The 12,334-nt window shown below is 37.4% G+C and overlaps 1 protein-coding gene across 3 annotated transcripts in view; it reads left to right on the forward strand.

The window, feature by feature from the left end:
• Positions 1-12,110, forward strand: part of LOC112651479 (uncharacterized) — a 105,608-nt gene extending 93,498 nt beyond the window's left edge. For all 3 annotated transcript variants that reach the window (XR_007410350.1, XR_007410351.1, XR_007410352.1), the window contains 3 exons: positions 3,711-4,006; positions 11,532-11,620; positions 11,971-12,110. The gene's annotated coding sequence lies outside the window, so the exon portion shown is untranslated. The remainder of the gene's footprint in view (positions 1-3,710; positions 4,007-11,531; positions 11,621-11,970) is intronic.
• Positions 12,111-12,334: the final 224 nt, after the last annotated feature.

Below are 12,334 nucleotides of genomic sequence, written 5' to 3' on the forward strand. Positions count from 1 at the left end.
TTGAAAGAATACAGTAAATACCTGATAGAGTAGAAATAATTTCTATCATAATTCTAATTTAGAGTCTCTGCATTTATATTATAACCTGGACTTTATCTTTGATCCTCCTGCTCCTCAGAGTGTGTTCCTTGGACCATATCCTTACAACACCTGGGAGCTTGTTGGACATGCAAAATGTCAGTCCTTATCCAGACCCAGGAGATTTAAATCTGCATTTTAAACAAATTTCCAGCTGTTTCATCTACTCATTAAAATTTGAAAAAAATCCTACCCAGCCTACCCAGAAAATGATATCAAAACTTATCCTTGCGTTACTTGAGTTTACAACTGAAACTACAGACAAGCTTGTAAAAATAATCAAGTTTTAATGTTTAAATTCAATAAAACTACCTTTTAACATTGCTAAAATGATGCTGGATAATATAGCCAGTTGGACTGAATCATTCTATTTTTATTTATTTATTATTTATTTATTTTTTTAAAAGATTTTATTTATTTGTTCATGAGAGACATGGAGAGAGAGAGAGAGAGAGAGAGAGGCACAGACACAGGCAGAGGGAGAAGCAGGCTCCATGCAGGGAGCCTGACATGGGACTCGATCCCTGGTCTCCAGGATCAGGCCCTGGGCTGAAAGCAGCGCTAAACCGCTGAGCCACCCGGGCTGCCCGAATCATTCAATTTTTAATTAAAAAATTTTCACTTCAAGATGCTGTTCCATTCCCTATTTTTCATTAGATATCAGTCATTAGATATCTTTAGTAGACATATCTGTATCTCCATTAGATACCTCAGAAATCTGAAAGAATGTGTACTACTAGACAGACCCATTTGTGTTACTTACACTACTGTGATGGGCTGGAAAGCTCAAGTTCTTTCAGTCTTCCCATCTCTCCATTCACAATATCCAATGACTTTTTTAGATGATCTCCAATTCTTAGTTTACTTCACATTTCTCTGGCCACGAGTCCAGTCCCACCCCTAACAAAGCTCTTGGCCTCCATCCAGTCTCTGCTGCTGTCACTGAACTTCCTAAAGACAGCATTTCCTAAAGCAGGTTTACAGGAACACCAGCTCTATACTGTATTAGTGAGAATGACTTCTCCACAGTGTTCAGTGGGCAATCGTGTTTAGGAATGCTTTATAAAGCACAAGAGGATTCTTTACCATCAGTGGATCATACTTTGAATAGCACTACATTGAATTGTAGTTCTCAAACTGAGAAGAGTAGATATTGAAAAGAAATTAAAAACTAATCGTTGACCCCAGCTTTCATAGGCTTATGGTCATTCGGTAGTCATCAATGAGCTAAATGTATGAAGTGTTTAGAAAAGTTATTTGACCAGAGAACCTTTTTTTTTTTTTTTTTCCACATGGTATCTACAGAAACTGGGGTGCTATACTATGTTTTTAAAAATGCCATTAGGGCTTTCCTCATGTTCTTCCGCTTAGGACTCAAAATGGCTTAAGACTCCCACCCCTTAGCACATCGAGTTCAAATATCTGTGTTTTTTTTCTCCCTGTAGGACTTACTTGATCTTATTTCTGCCCTATTATCCTACCTACACAAAATTGTGCCCCCTGGCTTTACCACACCCAGAGTTAGCTATCAGAAAGGCTCCCCTCCCAACCCCCGACCTACATAAACTATACAAAGCCCTATCTCCCCAAGCCTTTGCTCACAAAGGGAACGAGATTTTCAACGTACCACTCAAATCTAAAGCATATTTAATGCCTAGATAAGTTTCAGACTTTTCTGGCTTAAATTGCGCTTTCCAAAAGTAAATCCAGAAAAGAGGATTTGTGTAAAAGTTATTTATTAAGATGGTGCAGGAAAAAGTAGGTAGGGGAGGAAGAAGTGGGATCCAGGATGAGAAGGGAGCAAGCATGGCCACCATATGTAGTGAAGTCCCATAGAGGGTCACTTGGGCTCAGCCTTGCAGAGGAGCTCTGGAGACAGCGTCGTGACACCTCTGAACCATCTCATCCAGGTGCATTGATTAGGCTGTGCCTAGTTGGTGGAAAGGGGCAAAGATGCACGAGTATTCACAGCTTCTGTCTGACAGAGACGTCTAGGTTGGCTACTCGGAATGGAGGCACACGGAACCTGGGAGTACAAAGCTGGTCACGCATTCAGAGATAGCTCTGAGGTCTGGTGTCAGCGGCAGCTTCCTGACCTTCTCTAACACTGTCACTCTCTATTGATTGAAGCCTCACTAAACTTGTCTCTAGAATTATTTAGTTTTGCACTTTCTTGCTCTCTATGCCCCTGTATATATTTTTCTATGTTCAGCAAGCTTGTAAACTCTTCCCGAGAAATATTCATGCATAATAATTCTCTTGTAACTTCTGCATTCCCAAGCAAACTCAGTTATTTTTTTAGGAAGCATATTACCAAACAAGAATTAAGCTTTGCTTATCAAGAATATGAATGTGATAGTGACAGGACTCCAACACACATCATCTAACACAAGAAGCAAGGTAGAAGCTGGGATTCCAGTTGGGTCAGGGTTGAAGGAAAGATTATTATTTTTTACCATTATGTAGGAATTAAACTGGACTATACTTTACAAATTAGTTCATTCCCCTTGATATTTGGATCATAATAACATACAATCTCTTTTTTTGGGTTATAAAAATCAGCAAGATTATTAGGTTGTTGTGGGATACTTGGGTGGCTCAGTCAGTTAATCATTAGGCTCTTGGTTTCAGCTCAGGTCATGATCTGAGGATCATAAGATTGAGCTTCATATAGGGCTCCAAGCTGGGCTGGAGCCTGCATAAGATTCTTTCTCTCTTTCTCTCCCTCTCCTTATGTCCCTCCCCTCCCTTCAAAATAAATAAATAAATAAATAAATAAATAAATAAATAAATAAATAAATAAATAAATTGATGTGAGCTGACAATGCAATTTGGAAAAATGATATATGAGTCAGTAGATTCACATCACCACTAAGAACATTCAAGATTTTATTGTCTTTTTCTCTCTAAAAAATAATATTTTTTCTCTATACTTGTTTTGAGGGTTAAATAAAATAATAACGTACAATAGGACTTTATAAATCAGAAAACACTGTTTCCATTTTAGCAATCATAGTAGGTATATTATGCAAATAAATAGAATATTTGTTGTTACTCAAGTGCGAACAGCATTAGAATCCAGTTAAATTGTTTTTTTAGAAGCCAGAAAGCTTTTAGCGAACTCAAAATTCTAAGTTGATTTTCATTTATTTAAGATTTTTGTAACTAGATAATATTTAGCATATAATCACTGCGCGAATGATAGGTTGCTGCTTAAAAGCTCAGAGTCGGAAATCTGCATGTTTCAAATTGTATTGCCTTCCCATATCATTTCTTTTCCCATCATTAAGGTAGCTTTAGCATGAAAGGCTCAAAATTGCCAATTAATTAAAACTGTTGCCCAGTTTCCTTCAGCTGTGCATATAACCCTGATTGAGCTCTGCAGCTGGGTGAATGCAACCCTCGAATACCAATCTCATCTCATAATTGGTTGCACAATGTTGTACCTCTCAAATATGTGGTCTGATGTGCCAAACAAAGACCAGAAAACCTCAGTTTTCCTAAACTTTTTTTTTGGCATATAGACTTATAACATATTTAATCTTTTGGTTAGCTCTTTGAAACGGGTAATTGGGGCAAACATTCTAGATTTTGACTTGGTCTGTTTCATATTGGAAACATTGTTCTTCTAGGTGCCCCAGAGAGGACATAAAAAAGTACTGTTGGTGATCTGGGCCTTCTGGGTTACTGACAACCAGTTCCAAGAGAAAAGAAAGCAGCCAGGCTACTGAACAGATACCTGACACGGTGCATAAATCCTGAGCAGTGAGCTTTGTGATGACCTCTAATCCCATGGTAGCCATCAATGTCATCCATTCTCAAGAAAAGCTAGCATTCTTATGCTTCATTAGTGAAAACTGGATTACCTAATATCCTGAATTTTCTGCATCCTGAATGTCACATTCAAGTTTTTGGCCCAGAGGATCTGGTAAGTTACCTTTTAGTGAGCATTTATATTATGCCAGAAACCATATCATGCTATATACTTTTTCTCATTTGATCCCTACAATAATTCTAGAAGTAGATGCAATTTTGATCCTACTTCCAATTATAGAAAATGAGTTGAGAGATTATAGTAATTTCTCATCTTCAGCCAGGTTTCCCTGGAGCAGAGCCAGAGATAAGTATTCTAGGGCAGGTGGTTTACTAAGAAAGTGCTTCCAGGAGAAACCAATAGGTAAGTGGGAACAAGAGAGCGGGAAAAGGGAGAGAGCCAGGAAGGAAGAAACTTGACAAAGTCTCAGAGGTGACTTTAGCCTATGAGCACAGGGGAGTCCTGGGGTGTGAGGTGAGCTCAAGATTACTCAAGTCCAAAGCAAGGGAGCTCCATCTTTCCTGCCTCCACACCGAGCAGTAATTTGTGGAGTCTTATCCTAGGGGGTTGTAAATTCCTAGATACTTTCTCTTCTGGGCAAAACCAGTTTCTAAAGTCCAAGAATGCTCCTGGAAACAGGGAAAAAATGGGGCTGCTACTGGTGATTGGAAGAGAAAATTCAATAAGGAGGGCTAACGCAACCAACGTTATCCTATGCAGCACATAGCTAAAATGCAGGGAGACTGAGCTTTCATCCAAGCTCTCTCTGACTCTAAAACTTAGGAATTTTAACCACTATCCTGAATGTTAGACAAAAGTGGTCTGGAGAGTGGGCAATCAAGGTAATGGGGGTTCTGTATATTTTGTCCCAGGAAGAGTTGACAAAAATTAACCATAAATATCCTAAAGTAGGGAAGATTAGAGAGAGAATAGACAGTTGTCTTGAGTTAGTTTGAGAGCTATCAAGCCCTTGGAAGTAAGAGTTTTGAACTAGGTTGTTTCTAAGTGCAGACAGAAAATAAAGGGTATAAACTATAGGGAAACAGGTTGAAGCTTGATATAAGGAAGACTTTTAGGGCAGTAGGACTTTTCTAGTAATGGAATCAGCTGTTTCTACAATGAAAAAGTCGGCCATACCTCACATTTCCAAATAGTCCTAAATATCGTCAGTCAAAGAGGGCTACTGCAATGAGTGTTGGATTATGAGATTAACCTCTAGGGACCTCTGATTTTCTAGAATGAGAACATAGTTTGGAGAAGCTGCTTGACTTGCTATGTCATCATTCCCAGACATAGATGTTATGGTGATATTATAGATATGCCCCTTTGTTTTAACACAAAAATCAAGTGTACTACCTTCCATTTGAAATATGAAATTTAAAAAGAATCAATTGCCCTGCTGACCCACCTCTACCCTCCAATCACCTTTCCCATCACATCTGTTCCTTTGTAATAAAATGAGCCAGGAGACAGTATGACTGCTGCATTAGGGAACTGAGTATGTGCAAATGTCCTCTAAATTGCTTAGAATAAATCTGAACTTCATGAAATTGAAGCAAGAAGATTGTAAAACAGAGTTTAAAGGGAACTAAATATCACCACAGAGAATGTGGCTGCAGAATCGAGTCAAAACAACTCAAAATAACTAATCTAGTACAGACAAGTTCAATAATTAATAATCCCACTTCAGAGGAAACTGTTTGTAGGCTATCCACAAGTATTTTTACTTATGCTTTTAAGTTTTTCAAAGCCTGACACTGAAGGTCTTAAATTATTCAAATTCTATGTATTTATTTTTAAAACATTGAAAATCCTGAGAAAGACTTCTTTGTTCCAAAAAGAGGCTCCCTTTCCCTTTTCAAATAAAGTGTCACACCTAAATTATCAAGAACATTAATGGTAGTTAACCAACTCATCAGAATTAGTTCTTATCTTTTAGTGCTACCTTAGGAAAAACAGGGGAAGTGCAGAGTTGAACAATTAACCAAGAATGTGCAGATTAAAAGCTTCTGTGTTTACTTAATAAAACTAATTATCAACATTTTCTCAGTGACAGACTTGATTATGATTGGAGATTTTTTTTTAACCTCTTTATCTTTTACTCTCTGTTTTTCTCATATTCTCTATGCCTCTTCCTCTCTGTTCTTACCTTGCCTTCTATGTTACATAAGGAAGAAAAACTCTAATGAAAGGATGCCTAGTTTTCTGTTCCCTGACTGAAAACAAGGGTAAAGAGATCAATGGAGACAGTTAGTGTGATCAGTAATTCCCAGAAGGGTTTTTGTTGTTGTTTGTTTTAAATAAAAATATGGTACCTTTGGGCAAGTCCCCATTTGATAAATGGCTGCCTAGCTCATTGAAGAGTCCTCTCTTCCAAGAGGTTGGTGGATAAGATTTCCTACGTTTTATACAACATGTTATAGCTAACTTTTTCTTAACTTATCATTATGTTTTTAGATTCAACCATGTTAATAGATATAGCTGTAATTAATTTGTTTTGGCTGCTGTGAAATATTCCCTTGTGTTACTGTATCACAATGTATTCATCCATTTTCAAGGTAATAAAGCTTTAGGTTGTTTCTAATTTGTCTTCTTTTTTTTTTTTAAAGATTTTATTTATTTATTCATGAGAGACAGAGAGACAGAGAGAGAGAGAGGCAGAGACACAGGAGGAGGGAGAAGCAGGCTCCATGCCGGGAGCCGGACTGGGACTCGATCCTGGGACTCCAGGATCAGGCCCTGGTCTGAAGGTGGCGCTAAACCGCTGAGCCACCGGGGCTGCCCTCTAATTTGTCTTTTATTGACAAGACTGCAAAGACTTTCTTTTACATGCTTCCTTATGCACAGATTGGTTTTTCCAACGCTTAGGACAAGATTTTCTCCCTCTAAACTAAATGGTGCCATACTGCTCTGCAGGGAGGCCCCACTGACTTACACTTTTACCCTTGATGTGCAGTGGGGAACAGAGACCAGTGTGTGAGTGTAATGTCCTTTATGAGTTACCCCTATAATGTATGTTAGTCAAGGACATAACATGAAAGGATGGACTTCAAAAGGTAAGACAAATGATCTATTATGGATAATTGTGTGAGTTGCACAATTAAGTATATAATCTAAGGTAAAGACATTTGAGCATCCATGATGGTAGGCATAAAGCACAATAAAAGCCATGAAACTGAGAAGAATTCTATGAAGACTGGGGAAATGGTGAGCTAGAATCGTGTCGGCCTTTGAGAAGTTGTATTATGCTGTTTCTAAAAGTATTTCTGCCTTTGTATATAAGTCTATGGCTTATTTACTTTTACATTATTTACTATCTTTCTGTATCAGTCAGGCCCTTGTCTAATTTCTTCTACAAGGGTCATAATTCCTATTGTACAGTCAGAATCAAAAATACATTTTCAATTTAATAGATATTTATTGAATATTGAATTAAGAACTACTTCTCTAGGCCCTGAAGATTTAGCAGTGAGCAAGACGATATGCTCTTTGCACATACAGAGCTTATAATTTAGTAGGGAGAGGGAGGGAGACAGTAAAAAAGAGAATACAGTAATTTCAAGGAGTATTAAGAATGTGAAGGAATTAGGGCTCCTGGGTGGCTCAATTGGTTAAGCATCAGACAGCTGATTTTGGCCAAGATCGTGATCTCAGTGTGTGAGATTGAGCCCTGCACTGGGCGCAATGCTGGGCTGGGAGCCTGCTTAAGATTCTCTCCCCAGTCTCTCTCAGTATATACCCCCTATTCCCCCATCCAGTTGCATGCATGGGTACTCTCTCTCTCTCTAAAAAAATGTGAATAAACTAAAATAGTGATTTCAGAGTCTGGGGTTCATCAACAGCACATTTATTGTGAACACCTTCCATGCTTCCATGTACCAATGCATGGCATCAGTTCTTACCAATTTTGTTCAGTGTTCAAAATAATAGAGGATAGAGGTCTTAGCTTTTGAACTTGACTTGAGATAGCCTAACAATATTTATATGAAGGCTTTTGATATCATCATCTGATCATATCAGGGAAATTATTATTGCAGTAGTTTTGTATTTATTATGTGATAGATAAACAATGTAGATATTTCAAGAAGGAAATTTATAATCCAGCAGAAGAGATCACAAACCATACATAAAATGTTCCCAGAACACATAGCAGCAATTGGTGGCTCTCTACTTGGGAGGTGCATACCCTGAGAACTAAAGGAGTTTGGAAAAAACACTGGGGTTGTCAAGAACGAATTCCACCAGGTATGATTTAGGCTTGAAGACTGACTGCAGTTTGACATGGAGATTGTCAACTTAGATCTGTGTGGCATCATAATTCTCTATGAAATTAATTCGTTTACTCCAGCAGCTTTTCTCTTCCTGCCCCAGATTCCATTCCAAATTAATTGGACTTCCATCTGGCATCTGCTTATTAGGCCTGATTTCTTGCCTGGAATGGCCTTCAACTGTTCTTCCCTTGTCTCTTCCTAGTATTCTTGGTTTCTTTACTTCTCTTGTGGGTGGGTGGGTCCTGAATTCCTCTGTGCCCCCAATTACCTGCAGGCTGCCACTGTGCTGCCACTGCTGACACTGCCGGGTTAGTCCTAAAATGGCCTCTCCCTTCTTTCTAGTACTTGCTACAGCAACAAGCAACGTGTAGAACAGAAGTCACTCAAAGGAAAACAAAATCATAGTGATTTTCTCCTGCTCAGAAAAAAAAAAAAAAAAAAGAAAAAGAAAAAAAAATCTGTTGGCAGCAATCTTCTTTCAGAGTTCTATTCTCAACAGCTACCTTGACAAGTTTCCTTCAATTTTATTTTATTTCAGTTTAAAATAAAGTAGGAACAAAATAAAAGGACCAACAAGTTGTACTGCACTGACAATTCAGAAGCACATTTTATGAGCAAGAGGGTGAGTTTGGAAGTCAATCTAAGGAAAAATGAAAAGAAAAAGGATATGTTAGAGATTCCACATAAAAGAAAAGAATGAATGAAATCGTGAAAAGAATATACAGAATTCTAGATAATAACAACTGAAAAATACAGGGCTTGATACAATAGCATTCAAGATTTTTCTAAAAGAACCGTGAATGCCTTTCAGCCTAAGATTGTTTCAGGAATTCACTTTTCAAAAAAACCCCAACAACGTAGATTCTCATGTATTTACTCAATATATTTATGAAGTCTGGGTACAGCCATCTTTACAAAACTGAGGTAAAGAGCTGAATTTCTGCCGTTGAACAGTCTGCAGTCCCATTCAGACAAACCAGGATAGTAAATACGATCATTAGCTGAGGCAGCTCTGAGCTGGGCAAGAGTGTGGTGGAAACAGGCTCTGCTTACGTTTTTTCTGCGTAATTAACATCTTACATGTAGGGTGGCTTTAGAAACTTTTGCCATATTTTCAACTTGACATTATAATTTAAATTTCAAAGTTAGGTCATTGATCCTCAAACCTTTAAAAAAATTTTTGTAACAAAATGGGATCCAGTTACTTTTCCTTTCCCTCACCCTCCTTAATTCTTCTGCTCCTTTTTACAGCTACCTTCCACCCTATTCTGATTTCTCTTTTTAGACTCAGATCTCTCATTCCTTTCTCCTGGCTTTACGTTCTAGGTGTGGAGACAGAGTGCCATTTTCTATTTCATTACTCTTCTCTACCCAGCTAGAGTGCCTAGTGCGGGGTTCTGTTCAGAGAGGGCTTGTTGACAAAATGCTGGAAGTGTCTAAAGCCACCCCAGAGAGAGGGTGTTATTGCAATGCTATCTTCTTATGGATTTCAGAAAGAAATCAAGGGAACTGATTAAACAGAGAATGTATTTGTACTGCGGAATCACCTCCCTGAGAATCAGTGGGAAGTAAATTACAGGAAGGAATCCTGCAGGGAAAGTTGTTCTTGATTAGACATCACTCTCACTGACCCCTCAAAGGGAAGCCCAGTGCTCAGCAGTGGTACATTTTGACACAAAGCACAGGAACCATGTGAATTAGTGCTGACGGAAAAATAACCTGTTAAAGGAACTGGATTGGGATTCCATTTTAGCAAGGACAGAAAGCCTAATGATTCATTCACAGGTTGATATTTTTGAAGGGGAATACAAACTCATCATGTGGGAGACTACTGCTTCCCAAGCAAGAACCCCCTGTAGGTATATATATATATATATATATATATATATATATATATATATATATATTAATTACCATTTACTTTCTGATTGTTCTCAGTACAATATTCTTATATAAATGAGTATATGCTATCAGAAATGTACAAAGTACAATGTTAAAGTTTTCCTCTATTCTAAAATTACCCTCCAAGGTAATTTTCATTAACTGGTATATATCATTCCTATCTTTCATTTCTCCAGATATGCCGTGTTTAATGGTTTTCAAAATTATGTAGAGATGAGATCATACTAAATTTGTATTGCCCTGTAATTTTTTTGACTTAACATCCTTTGTTTAGATCACCAAGCCACAGATAGAAATTTAACTATGCTAGTACAATGTATGAGGATTTATACTGAATAAATTCAAACTCAGAGCAGAGTTCCCTGGGCTAAATTCTCGGTTCTGTTGGGCTTGTTTTCAAAGAAGCAACTGACTCTCAAACAAGAAATTCATTTGGTGTTTGGTATTTGAAATAACTTAAAACATGAACAGAGAATGGTTAATCATGAAACCTGATACAGAGGAAGCACTTAATAAATACTTATTCAATTGTATTCAATTAATTTCCCTTAGTCTGCTGTTACAAGTGAATAGCAGGGTTCTCTTAGTCTGTCTATATATTTATCGTAAAATATCAGCACCTGAATCCGTCTTATTTTATCAATTAGTTTATAAATATTTATTGATTGCTTACTGTAGTCTGTCAACAAAACTCACCCACTATGATGAGTCTTTTCTACATCAGAAATTTTGAAGGTGGGAAGTCATTCTCAAATCAATAATAAGATCAATAATAATAAACTGTTTCATTTGTAAAGTACTTTGCTGTTTACAAGACACTTTCATATAGCCTCATCCCATTTAACACTCACAACAGCTGTGGGAGTCTGATATAATTCCCATTTTATAGAGAAAGAAAGTGAGCCTCTCATAGTAATTGATTATCCCAAGCTGCTGAACACAGAAAAGTGAAGAAGCCAAGACTCAAACTTCCTTACTTCAAATGCAGGATTCCTCTGGTATATTTCTTCTGGCTACAAAAGTTACTACTCTATGGGACAAGCTCATTAAAAAAAAAAAAAAAATCACATCTAAAGAGCTGTTTATATAAAGTGAAAAAGATGGTCTCTGTTGGTATCAAAAATAACAATTTAGGACATTATGAGGATATGTGTACATTTGACCAGTAGTATTCAATCCTGCCTATTCTCAATTTATGTTCTTTTGACCAGGAGTATCAGCATCCCCTGGAAACTTGCTAGAAAAGCAAGCACCCCCCCCCCCCAACACACACACTCCTCCTGCTTAGACCTACCAAATTGGTATTTGTTTGGGGGCTAGAAATCTGATTTTAATAAATTCCGTAGACTATTCTAATGCACATTAAAACTTAAGAACCATAGTTCTATCTAGTGAAGTGGAGGAAGATAAATAAATTGCTATTCAAATCTAAGCAACAATGTGTTTGAAACTTCTTGTTGAAACAGATTTCTACTGAGGTCCAAAGATATACCTTCTATAGCGATCAAAGGACAGCTTTCTTGCTTGAAACACAAGCAACTGCTCTCTGGTACAGGTAAGAACTTATTACTTCCAGGTATAGTAGTAGAATTTCATTTCCCTTAATATAGCCTCTATATTCTTACTATTGTGAAAAAAAAATTGAAGCCTCTTTAATATACTTCTCCATTAATTCTCATTTCCCACATAGGAATATGAGATACTTTTGTGCCTTTTACTGGTTTATTTAACACTCCAACACATGATTTCACAGAAGTTGTATGTTGTAACAGTATCCTACAATGTGATGATATTAGAAAGTGGGCCCTTTCCAAGGGAATTAGAATTAGATGAGATCATGAGGTGGGGTCTTCATGAATGAGATTAGTGCCCTTATAAGAAAGCCTGCTTCTGTTCTGCTCTCAGCCACATTCAGATACAAGAAGGTGGTCATCCACATCCTGAAAGAGGATTCTCACAAGAACCTGACTGGACTGGCCAGTACCCTGATCTAAGAGGATTTCTAGCCACTGAAACTGTGAGAAATAAATTTCTGTTGTTTATAAGTGACCTAGTCTATGGTAATTTGTTACAACAATCCAAAGTGACTAAGATAATGCCTAATTCATAAACACATACTTAAAGTGAAAGGAGGAGAGCCATAAAATACAAAAGGGTCAAGTCAGACTTAGGCTACTGCTTAAAACTTTTCCCACATCATACCATGATTTGAAATATTCTTTTTCTTTCTTTTTTGTTTTTTAACAATTTTATTTATTTACTTGAGAAA

Source organism: Canis lupus, chromosome 4, assembly GCF_003254725.2.
Source record: "Canis lupus dingo isolate Sandy chromosome 4, ASM325472v2, whole genome shotgun sequence".
Taxonomy (NCBI): domain Eukaryota; kingdom Metazoa; phylum Chordata; class Mammalia; order Carnivora; family Canidae; genus Canis; species Canis lupus.